Source organism: Eumetopias jubatus, unplaced genomic scaffold (assembly GCF_037043125.1).
Source record: "Eumetopias jubatus isolate StellerSeaLion01/CBP00866 unplaced genomic scaffold, mEumJub1_p1.0 scaffold_8, whole genome shotgun sequence".
NCBI lineage: Eukaryota > Metazoa > Chordata > Mammalia > Carnivora > Otariidae > Eumetopias > Eumetopias jubatus.
The window spans coordinates 62,044,214-62,069,219 of record NW_028274814.1 but is presented as its reverse complement, the minus strand read 5'-3'; the positions used below and the strand labels follow the sequence as shown (position 1 = coordinate 62,069,219).

General features: G+C 42.1%; 2 pseudogenes; one reads left to right on the top strand and one right to left on the bottom strand.

Moving 5' to 3' along the window:
* Positions 1 to 11,522: 11,522 nt before the first annotated feature.
* LOC114216588 (prostaglandin reductase 1 pseudogene) lies at positions 11,523 to 12,547 on the bottom strand (annotated as a pseudogene).
* Positions 12,548 to 19,858: 7,311 nt separating this feature from the next.
* On the top strand, positions 19,859 to 21,507 carry LOC114216587 (ubiquitin-conjugating enzyme E2 variant 1 pseudogene; annotated as a pseudogene).
* The last annotated feature ends 3,499 nt before the right edge of the window (positions 21,508 to 25,006 follow it).

The following is a 25,006-nucleotide window of genomic DNA, read 5'->3' as shown; positions in this document are numbered from 1 at the left end:
TCCTGGGCTCGGGTTAGAGGAAGGTCGACAGCCGCCGGGGGAGGGCCTTGGGGCGGGGACTTCAAGCCTGGGCTGGCCGCGGCCGGGGGAAGTGAAGTGCCAGGCGCGGGGGCGGGGGTTGGGGGGAAAGGAAGGTGGCGGACACACCCGGCCGCGCCGGGACTAGGGCCAGACCGCGTCCTGCCCTGGTTCCGGGGCCACGTCTTGCTGGAGAAACCCCGGGCGGTCGGTGGGACTGGGGAGAGTGCTAGACCAGATATCTGGGCAAACCAGGCTGGTGGAGGCATTGCATCTTCCATTGGTCTGTTTTGCAAATTGAATTCCCACTGATTAAGCACTAGGGGATTTAGTTAATTGTGATAAAATACATTGGGACTTTTTGTGCAGGGTGTACAGTAAAAGAAGTGATTTTGTGGCACCAGGGGTGCGGTGAAGTGAAGGAAATTAATGTAGTCAGGGGCTGAGGGATGGCTTTTTTCTTTTTAAGTTATAGTCTACAAGATGATTTAGAAATCCTTTAGAAAAAGTGATTAAATCGCACACTTCCACTTTTCGAAGTGTTCGCGTTGATTTTGTAAAACTTACAGAAACATGCATGTTTATAAGTGATCTAAAATGAGTAGTGTGGAGGAATTTGGACTTGAGGATGCCCCTTAGATAACTGAGAATACCCAGCAGTGTAACAAAAGTAGGGAAGCACCACTGCCCCCTGCAAATATGGTTTTGGTCTTGTGATGGAAAGTGATCTCTGGCGTTGCCAGTAATATTTGGACAGGTCAGGTGCCACTATTTGCAAAGACATCATAGAATGGTTATGTACTGTCCAGTGTAAAGGGCACAGTCAGTGCCACCCTGGAGACAGACTGCTGTAAGCTAACAGACGTTCACAAACCACAAGACAAAGTCGTTGTTGGCCTTTTAATGATAGGTATGCATAATGTCTGAGAAGGCATAGTTATTAATAATATCCTGAAAGTTGAAAAAGCAAAGATAGACTTCAAACATGCACTCAACAAATTTATACTGAACTCTTACTATATGCCAGGCATCAGGGATACAGCAGTGATCCATATTGACAAATTCATCACCCATTATGGTGCTCAAAACTCGTGATCACTATCCCTCTGTGCTGAATTTTTTTTTCACTTGGCACTTAAGAAAAATGCCAAGTGAAAGTAATAAATCTCCAGTCCCATCAATGCGCACACCCTCTCTCCTATCCTTTTTCCCCTTCCCTCACCCCCTGGATCCACACTTGTCTGGTCTTCCAAAAGGGCAAGCTTGATCCTTACCCAGAATATTTGTACTTGCTCATCAATCTGCCTGCAACACTCAGCCCTAGATGTTTGGATAGCTGATTCCAAACCCCCCCCAATTCCCACCTTTTTATAGATGTCTGCTCAAATGCCACTTTTTGAGAGAGGCGCTCCCTGAGCAGCCCAAAGACCTTATATAAAATGCCAGGTCCCCCATCATTCTTTATTTTTACTCTATTTTTTTTTTCACAGCACGTATCACCCCTGACATAGTGTATGTATATACGTACACACACACACACACACACACGCACATAATTTGTTTACTGCTTGTCTGACTCACCAGGATGAACAGGGACTTTGCTCATTGCTGTTTGTCCAATACCAAGAATGGTACCTGGCTGGAAATAAGTAAATATTTATTTGTCTTTTATAAAGAAACGTGTATGGATTCTCAGTAAGTATTAGCTGGATGAATGAATGAACATCTCTGGCAAGCACTTTACCTTGATCATCTCACCAAAGGCCACAGCACAGTCCCTCTCAAAGTGTTCTTTTCCATATTATGAATCCATTTCCTCAACACTTACTAAGCACCTGCTATATTCCAGGTACTGCGTGACATGGAGATGTCAGCAAGTGGTAAGGAGTCAAAGGCAGTTAGCATCCCATACTTGCAAATGGCGAAAGACTCAGAGTGGTTTGATTGAATTTTATTGTCACAATAAAATTATAAGATATATTAAAGCATTGAATCCCCCTAACAAGAGAGTTAATATCAATTTCATCTTATTCTAAATGATTGCAACTTATTATGTTAAAAATATTATTTACTTAAATACCTCCTTTGAAATTAAAAAATATTCTGATTATTTCTCCATCCCCTGAGTTAAAGAGAACAAGCTACAACAGCCCTGTAGAAGGAGAAAGTTTCAAAACAGGTTGTATGTCAGCTCTCAGATGGCTCCTGACCCCGTGTAGAACTGAGTGAGACCCTCCGAATTCCACCCACGATGGAATACACAACACGTGACCAGGGTTTGAAGCTCCCAGACGCTTCAGCTCTTCACTGGCTCTGCCTGGTGTGGTAACCTTTGTCCCCTGGTGAATGAGCTTCTTCCAGGCAAGAGCCAGCATCATCATTATCAGGGTATGCTCAGTACCAAGCACAATACCTGGCACACAGTAAGCACTTAATAAATGGCTGTTGAAATCCAAACTGTCCTCTCCATTCCCACAATCATTGTCCTAGTTTCAAGCTTTATCATCTCTCACCTGCATTATTGCAAGAATCTGCTCAGTGGCCTTTGTCCAGTCTTCTTTTCCCCAAGCTCCCGCCACACTGCTGGCACAATCGTGTACTAAACAGTTGCCAGGGACTCCCCATGACAGGAAACAGGCATGAAGGCTTAAACCTTCCCTTTTCAGGGGCACCTGGGTGGCTTAGTCGGTTAAGTGTCTGCCTTCGGCTCAGGTCGTGATCCCGGGGTCCTGGGATCGAGCCCCTCATTGGGCTTCTTGCTCAGTGGGAAGCCTGCTTCTCTCTCTCCCACTCCCCCTGCTTGTGTTCCATCTGTCACTCTCTCTCTCTGTCAAATAAATAAAATTTAAAAACAAACAAACAAAACCTTTCCTTTTCATTTCACCCATTTCTATTCTATCTCATCTCCTATTTCCCCCAACCAGGAATGGGCAGCCAATGCCCTAGCTGCCCTGAACTACCACAGGTCCCTGAATATGCTTTGTACTCTCCAGCGTTTGTCTTTGAGTAGAATAGCCTTTATTTGGAGGCCGCCTACTCATGCTTCAAAACTCAGTTCAAATTAAATCTCCTCTGAGAAAACTTCCAAGACGATCTTAGTCAAAACTTAACCTCACCCACTCATTTGCTTTGTGTTCTCTTAGCCCTTTCCTTAAATCTCCATTTGGGTGTTTAAAATCTTATTCTACAAATGTGTATGTGCAAGAAGTGATATGTGTTCTTGTTTTCTGTCATTAATTGTAACCTAAAGCCACGTCCCCAAAGGCTGGTGGAAAACTGTCACTGTGAGCTCTCCTACGGGCTTTAGGATTTCACAAGGACCTGGGGTACCATGATTATGGAGGAAGAACCCCTTTATTCTCAGATTGTCTTAGATAACTGTCAGTGTCCAAGCCTGCTGCTTGGTGTCCCTAGCTCCTCTGCCTCTTTCTGGGTAAGAGTCTTTGCTAAGGCTGGATGATCCAGACCTTCAGGGCACTGGGTCCCCATTTTCCTCTGTGTCTTTGCCACACCAAGGACCTGCAGACCTGGGAGCCCACAGGCCTTATTGTTTCTGCTTCTACTTCTTCCTCCTAACATAACCTCCAACCTGAGAGGGGGTTCTAGGGACAGGCAGTTAAGCTACATGAGTGGTGGTGGTTAAGTGGAAGACCATAGGGAACTATAGGGGCCACAGGAAACGGGGTTGTACCCCTTACAAGAGGCAGACATCACTTGGCTCCAACTAATTGTAGCCAGATGAAAATGCAGCCCAGGATCACCAGGCCATCCAGTTTTTCCAGGAGAGGCTAAAATCTGCATTTTAAGGTAAAATCTACTTTCAAATGTTGTCAACCATTTTTAACAACTTCAAAACACTTCATTACAAACGAAGCATACCTGTAAAAGTCTTAGCCCGGAGAAGGTCACTTCAAGACCTCTCCTTTACAAGAGGCCTGGCGGGAGGTTTTCTTGAAGCATTTAACCCCAAACTTCCCTGACGCAGATAGCCCTGAAGGCATTCTTGAAAACAGGTGGAGGGGAAACTACAAGGAGAGCAGACACAGATTAATGTCTCAGTATTTTACCCTGTCACACTGGGACTTTCCACATTGTATTGTAATTAATTGTGTGTGTCTCCCACACCTGGTGGCCCAAACCCTGCCACTCAGGCTGGCACCACCTCCAGCCTCCGCTCGGTGCTTGGCCCTCGCTGCTGTGTGTCAGACTGTTTACTTGTTCTTAGCTCCTTCTCCAGTTTCTTTTATGACCCTCCCAGACCTCTCTCTCGCACTTACCTCAAGACCTCTGCTTGCCTCCAGACTCCTCACTCTCAGAAAAACTCCTGCTTCATCAAGAGAATTCAGCCCATTGCACATAATATCCCCAAACCCTCAACTCTTCCTGCCTTCTTCCTCCCACACCCTCACTCCCCTTCCTACCATAGCAAAAGGAGAGGTGGCCCTCCTGCTCAGAGCAGACCCTTTCCTTTGTGTCATCCGTAGTGCAGTAAAACCATCTAGGGGCGTCTGTGTGGCTCAGTCGGTTAAGCAGCCAACTCTTGATTTCAGCTCAGGTTCTGATCTCAGGGTCCTGGGATGGAGCCTCTATCGGGCTCCAGGGAGGAGTCTGCTTCAGGATTCTCTCTCCCTTTGCACCTCCCCCTGCTCACTTGCGAGCTCTCTCTCTCTCTCTCTCTCTCTCTCTCTCTCAAATAAATAAATAAATAAATCTTAAAACCAAACAAAACAAAACTATCTTTTAAAACTCCTCTATTCTGTCCATGCTGTGAGTCTAGATCTCTGTTAAGGGAGCTGTGTTACTACCTCATGAAGGTATTCCTGGAGCCCAGCACACCGCTAGGGACAGGGAAGATGCCCCATAAACACGTATTAAATAAATGCCTTTTTTATTGGGGGGCTGTACCACAGTTCCTAAAAAATTGTCTAGAGACATAAGACAACTGCTGACACCTGATGCTTTGTAGGTTATTAATCTAGAGAAAGTAGTTTCCCCTGACTCTGAACGTCGGCTAAATTTGGAGGAGATAATCCAGGAGGGAATGTAGCTGGCAGGCTAGGGAGTTTCTCCTGGGTCAGGTTGGTGCCATCCAGCTGTGAGTTTGCTGTATTAATACCTCCTATCCGTCTTCTCTGGTTACTGCTGGTGAGGCTGGCCTTTGGCAGTTGCTGAGGGGAGCAAGGGGGAAGCCTCCATGACCAAGGTGTCACATTGCTCTCTGTCCCCTCAGGTTCCACCCAAAGACACCACTACTTCATTAGCAGGTTATCTCGGGGAAAGACAATAAGCACCAAGCCTTCTTATTCCTTGTTACATTTCAAAACATTTTTTCTCTTCCCTTTTCCTCTAACTTTCAAATTTTTTATTTTTTTTAATACTCTGATGGTATTTTATTTTTTATTTATTTTTTTAAAGATTTTATTTATTTATTTGATAGAGAGAGACACAGCGAGAGAGGGAACACAAGCAGGGGGAGTGGGAGAGGGAGAAGCAGGCTTCCCGTGGAGCAGGGAGCCCGATGCGGGGCTCGATCCCAGGACCCCGGGACCATGACCTGGGCCGAAGGCAGACGCTTAACGACTGAGCCACCCAGGCGCCCTCTGACGGTATTTTAAATCTATATAAATCATCTAACTATATTTACCTTTAATCCTACTCTCATGTTTTTAAACAAGTATCTCATATCCTATTTTCTGTCTTCCTTATTACCCTGCAGGCTTTCAACCTTTTCTTATTTTTGAATAATTTTTATCTGTTTAAAATTATTTTATAACTGACTTCCTTTTTATTTTAATTTTAACAAATTAACCTTCTGGTTTCCTTTTGAATTTTATTTTCTTGTTCTACTCTTCCTTCAGCTTATTTTATAGCCCATGTTGTACTTTTGTTTTATGAGTTTTTATAGTCCTCCTGGTTTAAAATCTTGCCTTACTATTTCTTTAAGATTTTCTTATTTTTCAGTTTTCAGCTTTTAATTGCTTGTAAGTCTTCCAGAATCCTTTGGCACCACATTTAAATCTTTAGTCTCTCTTCCCTTTCTTTTTTTGGCACTATAACTTTTTTACCTTTTCTCTTATTTATTATCTGTCAGCTGATCTGTTTAAATAATGACTTGTAAGCAACACACTGAAATTGTGAAAACTTCTCTGCCCCTCCCTCCTTCCTGCCAACCATTACTGTAAGTACATAATTTATTTTGCATTCATGCTGCTTTCGTTTTTTTTGTTTTTTGGATTTTTTTTTTAATTTATTCATTTGAGACACAGAGATACAGAGAAAGAGAGCATGAGCCCAGGGAGAGGCAGAGGGAGAGGGAGAAGCAGTCTCCCCGCTGAGCAGGGAGCCCGATGCGGGGCTCGATCCCAGGACCCTGGCATCATGACCTGAGCCAAAGGCAGACGCTTAACCATCTGAGCCACCCAGGCACCCCATCATGCTGCTTTTTGGCATAGCATTCTATGCAATCTTTATTTTTATAATGTATATTTTGAAATCTATGCTTTCTAATTGTTTTAATTTCTTTTGGTTGCAAGGAACAAGCTAATTCCAGTTACCTCAATTGATGGGCATTTTACTGTAGGAATGAATGTGTGAAAGGGCAAGCAGAAGTCTCAGCCACTGTGTAAGCCAGGCCTCACGCCAGTCCTACATGGAGCCCCCATGGAGGAGCTAGAACTGCTGTAGATTTGGGCCTCACAGGCACTAGAACAACAACAAAAATGTTCGGAAGCCAATGCAATATCAATGCGGGAATCTTCATTTTAGACTTTATTAATATGGGTAACCTAACTAAATCTGGATTTCAAAGATTAAAAAGAGAATCAGATGGTCATCCAGGAAGAAGAGTCAAGCCCCCCAAAAGGCCAGAAAAGGTCAAGTTCAGGTAGCTTCAGATTCCTCCCTAGCAATATTCTCTAGGGAACATAGAGGAGTTAGGTTTATACCTTTGCTGTTCAGAAATGTGGTTCATGTACCAGCAGCACGGGTATCACCTGGGAACTTCTCAGAAATGCAGGACCTCGGTTGCCATTCCTGCCATTCCATATCAACTGAGTCAGAATCTGCATGTGACCAGATTTGGAGGTGATTCCTATAGACATTCTGAGGGAACAAAAATGTGATACAAGTTTTAAAAGCCCACCCAAGGGGCTCCTGGGTGGCTCACTCAGTTAAGCGTCTGCCTTCGGCTCAGGTCATGATCCCGGGGTCCTGGGATCGAGCCCCATATCGGGCTCCCTGCTCTGCGGGAAGCCTGCTTCTCCCTCTCCCACTCCCCCTGCTTGTGTTCCTGCTCTCCCTGTGTGTCTCTCTCTCTGTCAAATAAATAAATAAAATCTTAAAAAAAAAAAAAAAAAAAGCCTACCCAAGGAGTCTCTAGTATAGAGACAACAAGTTCTCAAATCTGAAAGAATAAAGCCGTGGTTCTCTTTGACCCTTGCTTGCAACTTCCCTTGGACATTATTTTCCTCCAAGAGAGCCTGTTTGTGTAATTTCTCTGAGATTGGAGATATTGACTTGTCTGCACATTAGGACCATTTGAGAATTTTTTAAAATACTGTTGCATGGATCATACTCTTAGAGAACCTGATTGAATTGGTCTGGGATGATCGCTCGTAGTCACTGGTTTTTCGGAAGCTCTCGGGTCATTACAATAGGTGGCCAAGATTGCGAGTCATTGATTCAAGGGAAAACAAGCCCAAAAACCCTCCTTGAAAGAACTACTGAAAGATGAACCCCAGACAACAAAGAAATGAATCAAAATAAAGAGCTCAGGAATGAAGAAGCTATGGTGAGAGGTAATTATTTAATTGATTTAAGAATAAACTACAACTAAATAATTTGGAATTTTGGTTAGAGAATATCATGACTGGCACTTTAGGAGGCAAATCTGGTATTGTCTCCCCCCCTTAATTTCTATTTACGCTTGGTGCACTCTCTCACCAAATCATTATTTCCTGGGTTTTAGCTCATTAGTTCTCAGGGTTTCACAAAAGTGATTGTTGCTCCACGTTCCTCCTTCTGCCCACCTGACTCCTGGCAGGTATCAGTGATGAATCTAGATGAAGTGTATGTGGGGATTTATCACACTGCTTTTGTATCTTTCTTAGAAGTTTGAAATGTTTCCAAAATAAAAAGTAAACAAACCATCCCTTGCATGAGGACTAGACTTAGTGATTCCCATTAAAGTTAGAGTATGGAAAGAAAAAACGGTAACTTTACAGTGAAGAAACCTGGCAAACACCACCTTAACCAAATGATTAAGGCTAGTATCACCAGTGGTAAGTCATGTAGATATCATGTGCCCACTGATACATGATGAAAAGGTTTTCTCAATGAAAATTTATAACCAGATTTAAGAATTAACGGGTATCCTTAAATATACCTTTCCTTAAATACTTTTTTAAATTGGGTAAATACTTAAATACTTTTTTAAATTGGGTAAATAGCCTTTTCATTTTATGTCTACCTAGCTTAAGTAGAATCTATCTGTAGAGAAATTATGATGTGTGTTCATTTATCAATTTTATAGTCCAGAGAAATATATGACATTTGTATAAAACTGACTTTTCTTTTTAAGTGTAGTTCTGTTTTAATCCAAATGCCAAGATTACTGCATTAATGTCATTCATACCATTTGAATGACATTTAGGATATCTTTATTTAAAATAATATTTAAAATATTATGGCACTTACATACTTTAAAAAAATATACACATATATACTTCCTGTCATTAAGAAAGGAAGAAAGAAGGAATTTTTCAGTACAAAATATATTTGGCTTCTCCGGAATCATTCCTTCCCAGTTAGAAGGCAATAATAGGACTGTGGGCTTTGGAGAGTGACTATCTGGGTTCATATTTTGGATTTAGTAGGAGTGTCTTCATCATAAGGTATTGTGTATATTGACACACATGTATGCATTACATTTGGAGCAAACTGTGCTCACAGAGTAAAGGTCAGTAAGGAGCTACACAAACCTGGCACACAACAACAAACCTTGGAAAATATTGGTTATATCATTGTTTGTCCGTTATTTTTAGATCTTGTTTGCTCAAATCAAAGAATCACTGGAATGGTGGCCCTTTGGGTAAAGTGTCTTCCCTACTCCAATCAGCTGGGACTACGAGAAAAGGTCACATGCCCGGCACAGCTGTCCTTGTCATCAATTGCTGGGATCGGGGAAATTTTCATGAGAGGCCTTGAGCTTAGGAAGGATGGTCGGTGACACATATAACACCTTGAGTTACACGTTGCATTGGGTTTCAAGCAAACTCTGATCATAGGAGAGGGTGGATAATCCTGAATTGGGTTTTTAAATAAAGTTATTTGTTCTCCTGGGTAACTTGACTAAATTGTCATGATTTTAAATATGTTTAATGCTCCCCCCAAAGATATTCATGCCCTAATCCCTGAATCCTGTGAATAGGTTACCTTACATTGCAAAAGAAGCTTTGCAGATGTGATATAGTGAGATTATCCTAGATTATCCAGGTATGCCCAATGTAATCACATGAAATAACAAAAGTGGAGAATCTTTCCTGGTTCAGTGAGAGAGAAGAGAAGAAAGAAGAAAAACGAAAGCCTTGAAGTGGGAAAGGGGCTTACCGTGTCATTGCTGGCTTTGAAGATGGAGGCGGGGGGCCATGCTAAAGGATGTGGGAAGCCTCTAGAAGTGGGGAATGGCCCTCAGCTGAAAGCCAGCAAGGAAACAGAGACTTCAGTCCTACAATCACAAGGACTTACATTCTGTCAACAACCCAAATAAGTAGGAAATGTATCCTCCCCTAGAACCTTCACAAGGGAACACAGACCACCAACACCTTGATTTTAGTGAACTTCCAGCTTGCATACTAAACTTCCAACCAACAGAACTGTAAGATAATAAATTTGTGTTGTTTTAAATCACTCTGTTTTTGGTAATTTGCTATAGCAGCAGAGTTAAATGTATACATCAGGTCTCACTGAGAAAGTGAAGTTTCAGCAAAGACTTGAAAGGAGTGAGAGAGGGAGCCGTGAGGAAATCTGGAGGAAGAGCATTCCAGGTAGAGAGAACAGGAAGTGCAAGGGTCCTGAGTGAGGAGTACGTGTGAGGAACAGCAAGGAGGTCTGCATGCCTAATAGTGAGCAAGGAGGAGAGTCATAGGAGATAACATCAGGTCAGGAGGGCTTGCCTTCTCTACTGTGACTGATTGTACTTCCTACCCAAATTTAGAGAAAGATAACCACCCTGATCTTTTTCTGATTGAGAAGTTAGGCACAGGCCTCTCCAAACTACCCCATTCCACTTGTCTGAGTGGTCATTTGGAGCACCCTCATTGTTTGGTGCTCCTCATTTTCCTGTTGGTGAAGGCCCATTCTTGTACCTGGCTAGGAATCCCCCAGGTGGCCCAATTTCAAAGAACTGGTTATCAGGCTTGATGAGTTGGCTTGCCATGGTCGTGGCCACTTGGCAAGTCAGTGCGGCTCTATCCCTTTATAACCAGTAAACTCTGACACCAGCCTGTGGGGACTAGGCTTCCATTCCTGGAGAGCTGGCTGTGGGAAGAATGCCGATGTGCTGGTGTTCCTCACAGGATTGAGCATCAGTCTGCAAGACATCTCAAATTTTTAATACTCAACTCCCCTCCTCATGGAGGGGAGCCATTCATGGCTTCAGTCATTTTAATCTTTCTGGCTGGTAGAGAATATATATTTTGGTAGAGGTAAAGGTGAACCGCTCATCTTTACACCTGTCAAGCACCAAAGCACTGTTATCAGGCACCAAGGCCATGTTTCAGGAATATTTTTCCTTCAGTTTTGATCTATGTCTACAATAAACTGTATGTGATCTGTCTTAACATTAACAGTTTCTGTCCAAGGCACATGTGGGTGGTTTGGAGTGCATGACACCCCTCTCCTCACACAGGGGGAGAATATGTGCTTTCCAGCTCACACAGACAACAAAGTAATGAAACCAGAATAGGGCAAAAAAACCTTCTAATTTCTATTTTTGAATTTTTCCCCAAAGTTTCCATTTAGAATACTTCTGATGTCTTTACATTTCTTTTTCCTTTTTTTTCTTTCTTTTTTTTTAAAGTGATCTCTACCCCCGACATGGGGCTCAAACTCATGACCCTGAGATCAAGGGTTGTGTGCTCTACCAACTGAGTCAGCCAGGCGCCCCATACTTATATTTCTTAATCTTGCTCGTGAAGTTTTATTGATTATATTGACATCCAGGGTAGGTTATTGGGTTTTATTTGATTATTAATTTGGGTATTCCTAGTACCTAGTACCATGCCTGCATTCAGGAAGTATTTTAAAAATTCATTCATGCACCCATCACTCATTCATTCTTTTTTGTTTTGTTTTGTTTTACATACCACTTAGATGTGTTTTATTAGGTAGATCAAACTCATCACAATGACTATTTCTTAGATGATGAAAGTAGTATACATTTTTACTAAATGGTCAAAAAGAAATTAATTATCCAAATGATTTCTAGATTCCATGTGTCATTTTTTTCATACTTTCACTATTGCTTTTCCCAAATTATCTCCTTTCAGCATTCCCATGAATGTAGCTGGCATGTTTTCAAATCCTTCAGTGATGTATTCATGGTACTGGATTTCACCCTCTACGACCCATTTCAGCAAGTCTTTCAGAGCCTTCTGGCGGACCTCTCCTTGCCAGCGGGTGACGATGAACCCTTCCATGCAGAGCTGCTGATAGATAATATTCTCTGGGTGTGGGCCCGGGAAAGAGGGCAAGTACTATTATATGTAGAGATGACCCCACATATAGCAATTCTTCCAAATTTCTTCATCTGGGGGATAACAATGTTTGAAAACTCTCTGCCTACATTATCAAACTAACAATCATAACCATCAGGAGAGGCTTTTTTCAAAGTTTCTTCCAAAGACTCTACTCTTTTGTAGTTAAAGGCACCATCATATCCAGGCTTTTTGAGGTAGGCAAACTTTTCGTCAGACCCTGCTGCTCCAATAACTTTGCAGCCCTTGAACTTAGCTATCAGCCCCACCACAGAGCCCACTGCTCCTGCTGCTGCATTAACCATCACTGTTTCTCCACCGTTCACACCACAGATGTCAAATAGGCCAAAGTAGGGTGTTAGCCCTGTCATGCCCACTGTTCCCAGAGCCAAAGACACTGATACCATGTCTGGCCACTCTGCAGTGTAGCTTTTCCAGATCTTTCCCATCAGAAACAGAGTGTGTTGTCCAGCCTGAAAAAGCCACTACCACAGTTCCTGCTGGGAAGGCTGAGTTTTTACTTTCCACAACTCTGGCCACTTGCTGCCCCATCATCATATCACCCTCTTTCAATCTGTTGGCCACCACTCTCATATAAGGATCCACGGTAGGGAACAAACCTTCCAGCAGGACCTCTCCATTTTTTAAGGATGGGAGTTCAACTGTCTTTAACTCAAAGTTACTATGAGTAGGGCTGCCTTCAAAGTGCTTCTTCAGGGTCCAGCTCTTAGCATGAACCATCCTGAAGTTTCCCAGCCCGCAGGTTCCACTACCTAGACAGAGAATGTGGTTGGGTTTGTCACACTCATTCATTCTTAAAATGAATGGCCCTTCTAAACTTTTTATGTTTCTACTATTGGAAATAGGTAAAATTTGGTGATGCTGACAGTTTATTATGTAGTTGAGGGGGAAAAATGCATTACCTTTTATTTCATGGATTAAAAATATTTTTTAAGGATTTTATATATTTATTCATGAGAGACAGAGAGAGCTAGCGAGAGGCAGAGGGAGAAGGAGGATCCCGAAAATATTTTTGAGGAAGTTTTATCTCATGACAACAATATACTCTACTTACAGTATAAATTGACAACAAATTAATTTGAGAAAGTTAAATAAATTTTACAATTGAACCTAAAGCGATTAACTGATTAAACATTTTGTTATATTTTATAACTGGAAAAAAAAAAACCAAACCAGTTCTCCAGATGAACAGATCCAGTACCTCCGTGGTGGAGAAAATGTGGTAAAATGGGTGTGAGGTAACTGATCCCAGGAACTCTCTTCTTCCTTAGGCCTCGAGGCCTCCTCTGAATAATTGCAGGTATCACCGAGTTCACAAAAACTTGCTCATGATGGCTGCCAGTGTTTGAGACCAGGCAGCACAGTGCCTCATGACCAACTCAGGGGAGTAAACTCTGACAGAGATCTATACAGGTTGTTTCCTTTCTCACATGGAACAATGTCCTATTGATTATTAACGTCCCTTTACCAGACCTTCTGAAATCCATAATAAGTAACAGGTTATTAGATAAAAGTAATGGAGTAAGTCTGAAAATGACATTTTCTCCAAAATTCAGAGATGTTTGTCCTCCCGAGGGATGGAAGTTTCTCATGTTGTGGTGTCCTTCTCGCTCTTGGCATCCTGGACCATTAGTATTTGCTTATTAACCCTATGGGGGATTTCCATGGGGTCTAGACATATTACTTTAAGGATACTGCTTAAATCTAAAAGTGCTCTCTCAAATATTCATCTTCAACAGAGAAGACCTTTCCAGATTCTACAAATCCTACATACCATCTAGAGAAACGGAGTATAGCTCGAGGGTGGTACAAATGCAGTAATCAGGATGCAGGTGATTATTAGCTAATTCTATTCATGTAAAAGCATTTCCAGGGAGACAGCAAAGACCAAAACAGGCTGAGGTCGGGATCTCAGAATCTTTTCCCTTTGGTCAGGGTGCTCAGCATAGCTCACCCCATTCTTTCTGAGCATTCCTGTTGTAAATTCTACTAGATTTAAAAGACTTGGGTGCAAATCTTGCCTCCACCAGCTAATTGTATAAATTTGGGGAAATGCCTTACACATCACTTTGTCTGTTTACTTATCTACATAATGGAGACGGTAGTGATAGAAGGTGCACGAGGGTTTGGAACTTCCTGAGTGTTCCAACACTAAACAAACATTTATTGTGATTGGTTCCAAGGAGGCAGGCTAGCACATAGTTTGGGAGCATGGGATTTGGAGTGAGGCAGCCTGGTGTGAGGCTTAACCTCAAGTGTTACGTCTCTAAATCTATGTTTCTCTTGCCTGTAAAGAGAATGGTTTTAATGAGATAGGATAGTTTAATACATAATCTAAAACCTCCTTTGCATTTCTTTCCGGGCAAGTTCAGTGGTTATGCAATGCTGTGGAAAGACGAGAAGGAAGGTTCCATTTGGTGTCACGGGCTCGCGTGTCCCAGCTGCATTAGGCCCTCTCTGGGACAGCAGAGCAGCACGAGGGTCCAGAACCCGTTCCCACGCAGTGTACTCCACACAGATGCCCCCCCCGCCCCGTGAGATCTAGTGGCCCTGCTTTTCCTGCTCCCCCACACAATGTGACCAATCTTTAGCCACCTGATAGGTTGTAAAACTAGTTTTCCTGGTGTCTTGCCACCTAATCAGTTCTCACGTGAGGTGGTGTTTTTTTTTCTGGGTCAGAGGATCATGAGTTCTTGGGTTCACTGTGGTCAGAGTCAACAGCCACCTATCAAGAAGTTGCTTCGCTCATGAGCTAAATCAGAATTTCTTCGGGAACTTCTGTCTCTTGCTGGGTAACAAACTCCAATATCTAAATCCACACAAACCTTCCATTTTCCCAACTTGAACAACTGGATACAGCTTAGTCAGGAATGCCCTAGGCTTACCAGGCTGTCAAACACTTTTAATTACACTGGCACTGTTTGGCATCTCTCACATCTGGAGCCCTGAAGTACGAAGCAAGTCATGTGACTGCCTAGTTCGGTCAAGACGGCCCTTCCTAAGTTAGGCAATTGTTCCCATCAACAGCCCTCATGTTTCTGGTCTGGAAAAGAGATATGCTAACACCTCGCTATGTGCCTCTGACTATAAATGCTGGGTCCTGTTCTGAGCACATATGTCCTAATTCATTTCATATGGTACTATGATATAAGGAAACCCAGGCACTGAGAGGTCAGGCAACCTGCTCCTAGTCACATAGCCCCCCTTCCCTAACCTGCTTTGCCTTTGTTCATTCCACACTTGATTTTAGCAACCAGCCAGAGGAAAGGAAAAAACCCCACAGTAACATTTGTTTCTAATAAGTGCAGAGGACTATTTCTTTCTATTACTGAATTTACTGTAAAGAGTTTGATTCCAGCCATACCAAAGAGCTTTAAAAGATACACTAATTTCACAGTCACGTAATTCTGATTCTAAAAAAAAAGTATATTTATTTTATTTATCATATTTTATTTTTTTTTCTTAAAAGTTGCTTTATCTCAGGGTACCTGGATGGGCTCAGTTGGTTAAGCATCCGACTCTTGGTTTCAGCTCAGGTCATGATCTCAGGGTGTTGAGATTGAGCCCCGCATCAGGTTCCACACTCAGTTGGGAGTCTGCCCCTCCCCCTGACTCTCTCTCTCTCTCCCTCTCAAATTAAATAAGTAAACCTTTTTTAAAAATTTGCTTTATCTCTCACAATGTAATTTTTTTTTTAAGATTTAGCTTTATTTTTTTTCTTGCATATCTATTCTGATTTGGTTTATTGGGACCTAACCTGCTTATAATGGATGGGTACAAATTAAATGCTTCCAAAATATCTGACTGAAAATTTCACCCAGTCAATTGCTTTGTCACCTATTTTAATATCCTTGTTAAATCCCTGTTGGTTGGTTTGTTTTCAGAAAGAGATTTTCTTTAGGGTAGCAATGATTTTGGTGTTATTTAGACACTATCTGTTTACTAGTACTTTACTAGTAAGGTAGTTGGTAACACTTAATGAATGAAATAATTAATATGTACTTTTGACGATGCTATATTTATATCCATATCATTTAAGAATGCTCAACCTAACAACTATTTAAAAATTATCAGAAAAAAATTATTAACCAGAATAAAATTTTCTTCATGGGCTAGCTACTAACCATTTCTTGTTACTGCCCATTCCCTTCTGGGCAAGTGGCAGGGATAGGCTGGGGAAGACCAGGAGAACAGGTGAGGTAGCTGCCTGCCGAAGGAAGACCCCTAAAGCCTTCGCTTTCAAACCTAGGAGACCCGAAGCCCCTTTCATGACAAATATTTTGTTATGTTCCTTTACTACCCTGAAATGGAATCCATAGAAAATATAGTCTGTAATACACAAAATTAAAACTCTACACACACAGACAGAATGCCTTAACTGCCATACAAAGGAGAAATGAAAGAAATCTACACCCAAGTATGGGAACGCACAATTATAGCTACACTAAAAAGCACGATGAAGTGGTCAGATGCCTACACTGATTATGAGTATGCTGGGACTGAAGAGAGACAGGAAAATCTTCAACTTGATTCTTCTTTTTATATTTAACATTTTGAATAAAAACTAAAAAGGTATATTTAAATGTACACTTAGAACCACCATGAATCAAGAGCTATAAATGCAGAATGTTCCCAATGTGTTCTGTTGGTGACTCGGCTCCACCAGATGCTGCTGGTGACACACTCCTCAGAGATGGTTACAAGTCTTGGTGAAGTTCTGACTGAAATAAAGCCCGATCTTCCCTTGACTTACCTGGTAGTTATATCCCTGGAACACTGAGTTTTATTAAAACGACACTACAAGTAATTTGTGCTTATATGTAAAATAGACTTAGTTTCTAAGAAACAGAATTTTTCACCTGTAAATTTAAGGCAGGGCATTAAAAGTTGTGAGAGATGTTTGACAATACTTTCCCATTTTGGGGGGATGCCCTATGCATTGTAGGAGTTAAGGTCCCTGGCTCGCCACTTTATTAAAAGGAAGTCGTGCCTCTAATCACAGGGACCACCAGAAACACCCCTGCAAATTTCCAAATGCCCCTAGTGGACAGAACTGCCTCTTTTGAGAAGCACCGTCCTGGAGGTTTGTGATAAACTGGGATAAAAGGAACCTTTTCTTAATTCTTTCCAGAGAGTCGAATTCACTACAGTGGTTTCTTAACATATTGCTTCATACAACTTTCAGTCCACTTTTACAAAATTTTTATTTGGGAAATCTTGTGGGAGCAACTGAATATAATGCTGCAAGCTATGTTTGAGCCAACTCATCTGTAGGGCAATGCTATTCTCACCTTCATGCTAACTGAATAGCTTTCCATATCTTGGTAAATATAGTGATCTTTGCAAATTATCTCCTTTAAAATATAGGCTACTAGATTCTTGTTCTGTTCAGCACATTCTGATTCTTCAATTCCAGCCATGTTGAGTGACTGAGTATGGATTTTGTAAATGGTTTTCTAATCCTTTGACTTGGCAGTTTTCCTCTGAAATCTGCACACCCTTCATGATTACAAAATTGTTATCACTTGATAGCTGCTAAGTGGCCTCAGTGAAATGAGTTGTTTCTTTTGATCAAATCCATAGTTGATAAAAATGACCAATTACTACTAGGTTGTACAGGGAAATTAAGTTTAAAATGATCTTTCAGGGAGTGCCTGGGTGGCTCAGTTGGTTAAGCATCTGCTTCGGCTCAGGTCATGATCCCAGGGTCCTGGAATCGGGTCCCCCATCAGGCTCCCTGCTCAGCGGGGAGTAGGCTTCTCTCTCTGCTGCTCCCCTTGGCTTGTGCCCTCTCTCTCTCGCTCACTCTCTCTCTTTCAAATAAATAAAATCTTAAAAAAAAAAAAGATCTTTCAGACTATGTTACCATTTTTTGAAAGATTTTATTTATTTATTTCAGGGGAAGGGTGGGGGCAAAGGGAGAGGCAGAAGCAGGCTTCCTGCTGAGCAGGGAACCCAACGCGGGGCTCGATCCCAGGACCCTGGGATCATGACCTGAGCCTAAGGAAGTCGCTTAATGGACTGAGCCACCCAGGCGCCCCTTGACTATGTTACTTTTCACTTTAGGAATGTGTCATAGAGTGTGAGCAGATAAAAACACGTTCACTGCTACTTCATTTTTGGCCAAGAAACACCTCAAGTCCTTGGAGTAAGAAGCCCATCGTCTCTGAAACAACTCAGCAGAGCAAATTAACATAAACAGCCGATTTCTTAGGTAGTCAGTATCTCTTCATCTCCTCAGGGTCTCCTAAGTAAGGAAATCACTGATCCTGGGCTTCAGAGCCCTATAGGGCTGACGCGCGGTAGCTGCTGCCCCCTAGCGTATTGTTCCTTGTTACTGCAGACATTAGGTTGACAAATGCTTGGGAAATAAAGGTGCTTGGTCTAAATGATGCAGGTAACCGAGAATTTTTTAGTATATCATTCTCTCGGAATGAATAGTTACAACACTTTTTTTGGTAATTACCCGAAGAAATAGTCATTTAAATGTTTTCTTGTTACTGCTTCAAGTTTTACTTTCTCATCATTTTCTGCTTTTCCTACCTCACCGCTGGGTACGTAATTCACAGTGCTCACGCTAAATGAAAATGTGGGATCCTTGGTTTAAAAATCAAGGAAAGGGTACTATTAAAGGTACGACAGTACCTTCTCCTTTCTTCTGCAATTTCTCTCTTGACTTGTTATGGTGGCTTTTTATTTGCTATTGTCATTCTAAAATAAAAAATTAAGATTTTAATTACTAGCATGAATTTTATCTTTATCATTCATCTTTATATTGTGCAATGCAAATTGTAACTGCAACTATAAGAACAAATATAATTGTATTAAGTGCAAATATAACTTGTACTGAAATTACACAATGTATATACATTTGCATATACATTGTGTATATGCATATGCATTTTGTTCTTCCCAGAGCGGTGGAAATACTGAACAAAAGTACTTCAACTGTTTTTATGTCACTTCCTGATTCATGCACATTCAGTCAACACTCTGCTTTTGGCTTACTGATGCGTAAATAAGGACCGAAAGAAAAAGGGACTATGGGTTGTCCTATCTTTCCTTTTTTTTCTATGCCAAACATGCACAGTAAGTGGTTGGCTAAGTCACATGAGGAAGAAAGGATATGGCAGGTTTTCTTGGTCATTTGTGTTTCTTAGAACACTGTTGCCTTCTAGCTGCATCAGAAGAAGTTATGATAAAAGAAAAGGATGACCTCTTAGGGCTCTCAGGGCTCCCATTTACTCAATCAGAGATGGAACACACTAACCTGGTACTTGCTTTGAGTCTTGCTGAAGCCCCCCGCATCATGGGCTCACCGGACTTCTGTGTCCATGGGACACTGTGATGCCATATGGGGAGGGGCAGATAGGGAATAATGGAGATGCATGTGAGTGGATCCCCTCTGCTCACACGGACGCTCCGTTGTCCCAGCTGACGTCACTTACAAAACCCAAGTCCAAAACCAGAATTACTAAATATTTCATGACAGTGACAGCAGAGCATTAAAGCAAGCCCAGGGCCCTTCTGAGTGCAGGGGCCTGCCTATATGACTGCACAGATTGCACGCCACGAATCTGGCCCTGTGTAACTTCCAATCAGTTCTGTTTCGCTTGTTTGGACTTCCATCAGTTCCGCATGGGAAGGCATAATTTAGACTCTGGAAGAATGCGGAGGGACTTTTCTTAGTACACAACCACTGGCCAGCTCGTGGCAGGGACAGCTAAAATGGGATTCTGTGGTCGAATGGGTCCAGGTGCTAGGGTAGTGGCCTCTGGAACGCTGTGATTTGCACTCTGGTTTGTGTTCAGAGCCATAGTTTCAAAGTGAGGATGAAGATTACTAACGTAGGAATCATGAGAGAATGTTCACCACGTCTAATGGGGGCATAGTCTAAGAGACAAGAAGGATATTTGCCATAAAGCAATCAGAAAAAGTCTTCCTGACTCAGCATAAACATGGAACAAGAAGCAAAATTACATTTGCTTTTAAAACTTCATAGTATTTGAAAAATAGACAAGTGCTAGGGTTTCTTCAGCTTATCCTTTCAAAAGGGGTAGCTAACTATGCCTTCAGGAGGACTGAATTTTAGTGGAAAATCTGGAAATGAATGTATCAAAGATTCAATCAAAGGTATGTGTTGCATGAGTCCTGTGCTTAGAGCACGTGCCCCGAGGGATCCAGAGGCAGAAGGCAGAGTTTCTGCCAACCAGGACCCAGCAGGAGCCACGAGATTATCAGAAAATGGTATAAGGTCTATTTAAACAATTTTTACTAGTCTAGTAAGGAAATTTTATTTTACTCAATTTAGACAAAATTCATAGACATATCTCATTTTTCTTAAGGGGTATTTTGAATTTGATTTTTTTTTCTTGGTGGCCAACACAAATTGGCATTCACTTATTAGAATTTTAAACTTATTTTTTCTCTCTTTCTCCCCCTCCTCCAATAAATTTTCTTTTTCCTGTTTTCTTCACTTTCAACTTTATTTCTTTTCTTTCAACTTTATTTCTAGATATGTATTTAGTTTTCCTACAAAGGAAGTTTTCTTACAATGGAAGATTCCATAGATTTTACTTCATTTCTGCTAGTCTTTATAAAGAAGTACAGTCCTGAGTCTTCTTTATTGAAAGCATTGTATAATTGAACTTTTTTTTTAAGATTTTATTTATTTATTTGTCAGGGAGAGAGAGAGAGCAAAGCAGGGGGAGAGGGGCAGAGGGGCAGAGGGAGAAGCACGCTCCCCACTGAGCAAGCAGCCCGACAAGGGACTTGATCCCAGGACCCCAGGATCATGACCTGAGCTGAAGGCGAAGCTTAACCAACTGGTACACCCAGGTGTCCCTGTATAATTGAACTTTAAATCAAAACCACAGACCTGCAAGGGTTAGAATGAGTCTTAGAATCATGGAGACCAATCCCTGTCTCAAGTCCACAAACACAATTTTTTTTATTTTACAGATAAGAAAGCTGAGGCAATTTGTAAGAATTAAGTTCATTTGCCAAATGTACACAACAGAAGCCATATTTTTTGCATGAAAATCATGTTCCTCTGCTCTAGATTATTTGTTCACATTAGTAGATTTTCAGTATGATATCCTGGAAGTCAGTCCTGGGACCCAGCAGGAATGGTGAGGGGGAGGGAGCAGCACATTAACTTCCAGGCATGTAGGGACACTTTCTCTTAGTCTTAGTTTACAAGGTCCAGAGTTTGTCTGTCTTTGTATTTGTAGCACCTAGCAGAATGCCTGACTCATAGTAGGAACTCAATAAATGTTTTTATTGTCGGATGATCAAGATCATTAACTATTATCCCTGGCTAAAAGACTGATGCTGGAAACTGAAGAATCTGCAGAGTGAAGAAACATCTAAGTTAAAAATAATTTGGAGCTTCCAGCAACAGTGACGCAAGATGGCAGCCACTACGGGCTCGGACAATTTATGAAAACCGAATATACAGCCTTAAAATAGAATGTGGACCTAAATACCCAGAAGCACCCCCCTTTGTAAGATTTGTAACAAAAATTAATACGAATGGAGTTAATAGTTCTAATGGAGTGGTGGACCCAAGAGCCATATCAGTGCTAACAAAATGGCAGAATTCATATAGTATCAAAGTTGTCCTGCAAGAGCTCTGGCACCTAATGATGTCTAAAGAAAACATGAAACTCCCTCAGCCACCTGAAGGACAGTGTTACAGCAATTAATCAAAAAGAGAAACCACAGGCCCTCCCTCCTCCCCCCATTCGATTGAAGCAGTCATTTTCCACAGTAGTACATTTTCTAGATTCGTCTTGTAGACCTCAAAGTACTGGAAAGGCAGCTCCCATTCAAAGGCAATTTATCTTAAGATACTGTAAATGACACTAATTTTTTGTCCATTTGAAATATATAAGTTGTGCTATAACAAAAAAATAATTTGGAAAGGGAAGAGTGAAAGAAAACCAATCTTTTTTTTTTCAATTTTGAAAACATGGCCACATTGACCATGTCATTGTTTTTCTTGAAAGATCTGTATGTAAAATCATCCATGTCTGTTTAAGAGAATATAGCTAATGCAACAGGACCATAAATATGGCCATTAAAAGGCATAAGAGATAAAGTAGGAAATAAAATGAATTAATATGAATTTTTAAAAAAGCGATACATATCAGCAGAGAAGGGTGACCCAGGTGTAAGTACAGGGTGACGAATTTTCAGAGCTGGAAGAAATCTTAGAGCTCATCCTGGTCAGCCATTTAATTTTACAAAAGATAACACTAAAGCCCAGAGGAGTGAAATGGCTTTTCAAGGCCTCACAGTAAAATAACAGCAAATTAGGCCTAAAACCTCACTCGTTTCTCACTACAACACTCTCCGCTCTTCAGCTCAGCCTGCTCCAAATGTTTTCTCTGCAGTATGAAGCATCAACTCAAAATACAGACTAAAAAATATAGGGCAAAGACCCAGAACAAAGGAAAAACCAAAAGGTAATTGGTTTTCTATGCCAAGGGATTTTTGAAGTAAATTAAAATCAGAACATTAATGTCAGTATCAGAATTCATCCTGCCCCTCAAATTTGAAACTCTTCCAAGCACCAGAGTTTCTCAACGTACATAGAATTTTTTTTTTTATAAGTGAAATTCGGTCCTATGAAAACAAATCTCCAACTTTAAATAGATGGGCATTTGTGGGGGTAATTACAGGTAATATGCACAGCGTCACGAGAGACCAAGCTCTGGCTTTGTAAGGGCTTTTGAAGGCACTCTGGAGACGACAGAGCCAAAACAGAGTCCTCCTGCAGAGGGCACCGGATGACCAGGCAGGAAGAAGGCGCAGCTGTGGGGCAGTGCCTCACCCTGGAAGGCGAGAGAGACCCTTCTTGATCACGCTCTGAGCACCTGGAGAAGAAGGAAGGACGCAGCGTCAGGCTTTGGCTGCGTGCTCCACGCAGGCAAACCTTCTGACTCTGCACACGTTCCCTGCCCTGCAGGCTGGTTTGGGGAAAGTTAGCCTCGCTCTTAATCAAAAACTGTCCACGGAGGCTGAGGAAAGTCTACTGGGAATGCGTTTTCTCTGAGTTGAGTGAGATAAACAGAGCAAGCAAGTAAAAGACATTAGAAGGTACTTTGAGCCATTTATACTTTGAGAATTTGCCTTGATGCCATTCGAAGGTGAAGAGATAAGTTAAGCTAATTTTCTTTGCGGCAAGAACGTGTTTATTCTGCCTATCTTAAATTAGAGGTATTATCGCCTCGTGGATTTTGAGGGAATACTTCAGGGAGAGGGAGCTGTGGGCCCGGAAGAGAGAAGGGGTGGTAGGCAAAGCCAGCAGATGGAGTGGACATGTTGAGGAGCGTAGCTCTGGGCAAGAGAAAGGAATGGAGCAAAGAACACTTGGGCTCTGGAAATGGACCTACAGCTTCGCATGGTGGATCAACAGCTGACCTCAAGTATCTGGGCCAGAGATAAAACTGCTGCATTAGGAATGAGAGGTGATCCCAAATCAAGTCTACTAGAGAAATACAAATACCATGTGTTTCCAACTTGAGTGTTTGTGTCCTGGAGTCCGTGAGGCAGATGGTGAGTGAGAGATGAGAGGTCATGGTTCTGAATATGTCACTATGCTCCTCCACGTGAGGGCGGCACCGGACGCTGAGACCTTGTGCAAACAGGCGGACTTTTTCCAAGTAGGTGCTGAGTTCATGTTCATAAAGTAAACCCTGAATGGGCGCCTGGGTGGCTCAGTAGGTTAAGCGTCTGCCTGCGGCTCAGATCAGGATCCCGGGGTCCTGGGATCGAATCCCGCATCCGGCTCCCTGCTCGGCGGGGAGCCTGTTTCTCCCTCTGACCCTCCCCCCTCTCATGTTCTCTCTCTCAAATAAATGAAATTAAAAAAAAATCTTTAAAAAATTAAAATATATATATATATATGAGCATTGGCTAGCACACAGAGAAAGAACAAGTGAGGAGGGAGCAGGTCTGCGGCCACATACCCTCAGCTGTGCGCCTGCTTCTCCTGCTCGGCTTCCTCCTGCACCCAAGCTGTTGCCCGGAGCCTCAAGTCCAGGAGAGGGGCGAGGATACCACCCAGAGTGGAGCCAGTGAGAACAGGTGCACATTTTTGTTATCTCACTTGTTAGTAATTTGACGTGGTCAGTGAGATTTCATCTTCTCATACGCAAGATGAAATTCATTCATTCACCTTTTCATTCAATTAATATTTATTGAATGCATATCATGTGCCAGGACCTGTGGCAGGTGCTGGAAGTAGAGGGGGAACAAAACAGACAGGGTCCCTGTCCTGTGGTGCTTACAGTGTAGTAAAGATAGACATTAAATAATCAGACAAACCACTCTCTAGTTATGATAACTGCTGTGATAGAAAGTAAAGGATGGGGGGGAACCTGCGTGGCTCGCTTGGTTCAGTGTCTGACTCTGGATTTCGGCTCAGGTCAGGAGATTTGGGTCCTGGGATTGAGCCCCACGCTGGGCTCTGAGCTCAGCACAGACTCTGCTTCTTTCTCCCTCTGCCCCTCCCCCCCACCTGCATCCACTCTCTCTCTCTCAAATAAATAAAATAAATAAAATCTTAAAAAAATAAGTAAAGGGTGCTATTAACATATAATAGGTGAAACTAAAGAGTGGGGTCTGAGGAGGAAAGGGGAAATGTTAGGTCAAGTTTTTAAACTAAACCCCGTAGGGCAGATGTGAGGATTGACAACACAGGGGACTCTTCATGCAGGATCAGTCTTGAAGAGCCAACAGGCAGCCTAACATACAAGGAGGACAGTCTGTAGTGAGGGTGTGGGAGCAGACTCTTTTCAGTCTGGTTACCTCTTAATAATTCTGTCTTCCCTGGCGGCCCATATCATGGACAATGTTCAGTAACAAACTTCAAAAAGATTAAATTGATGGACAAATTTAGTTGCTGCTGTATTCGTGATTCATGTTTTTTTTAAGATTTAATTTTATTTACTTATTTGACAGAGAAAGAGAGACAGCGAGAGAGGGAACACAAGCAGGGGGAGTGGGAGAGGGAGAAACAGGCTCCCCGCGGAGCAGGAAGTGCGATGCGGGGCTTGATCCCAGAACCCCGAGATCATGACCTGAGCCGAAGACAGACGCTTAACCAACTGAGCCACCCAGGCACCCCTCATGTTCTTAATCTTCATGATTTTCAGACCTTTCTACATTTATTGTCTTTGTTACACGTCATTGACTATGGGGGCTAG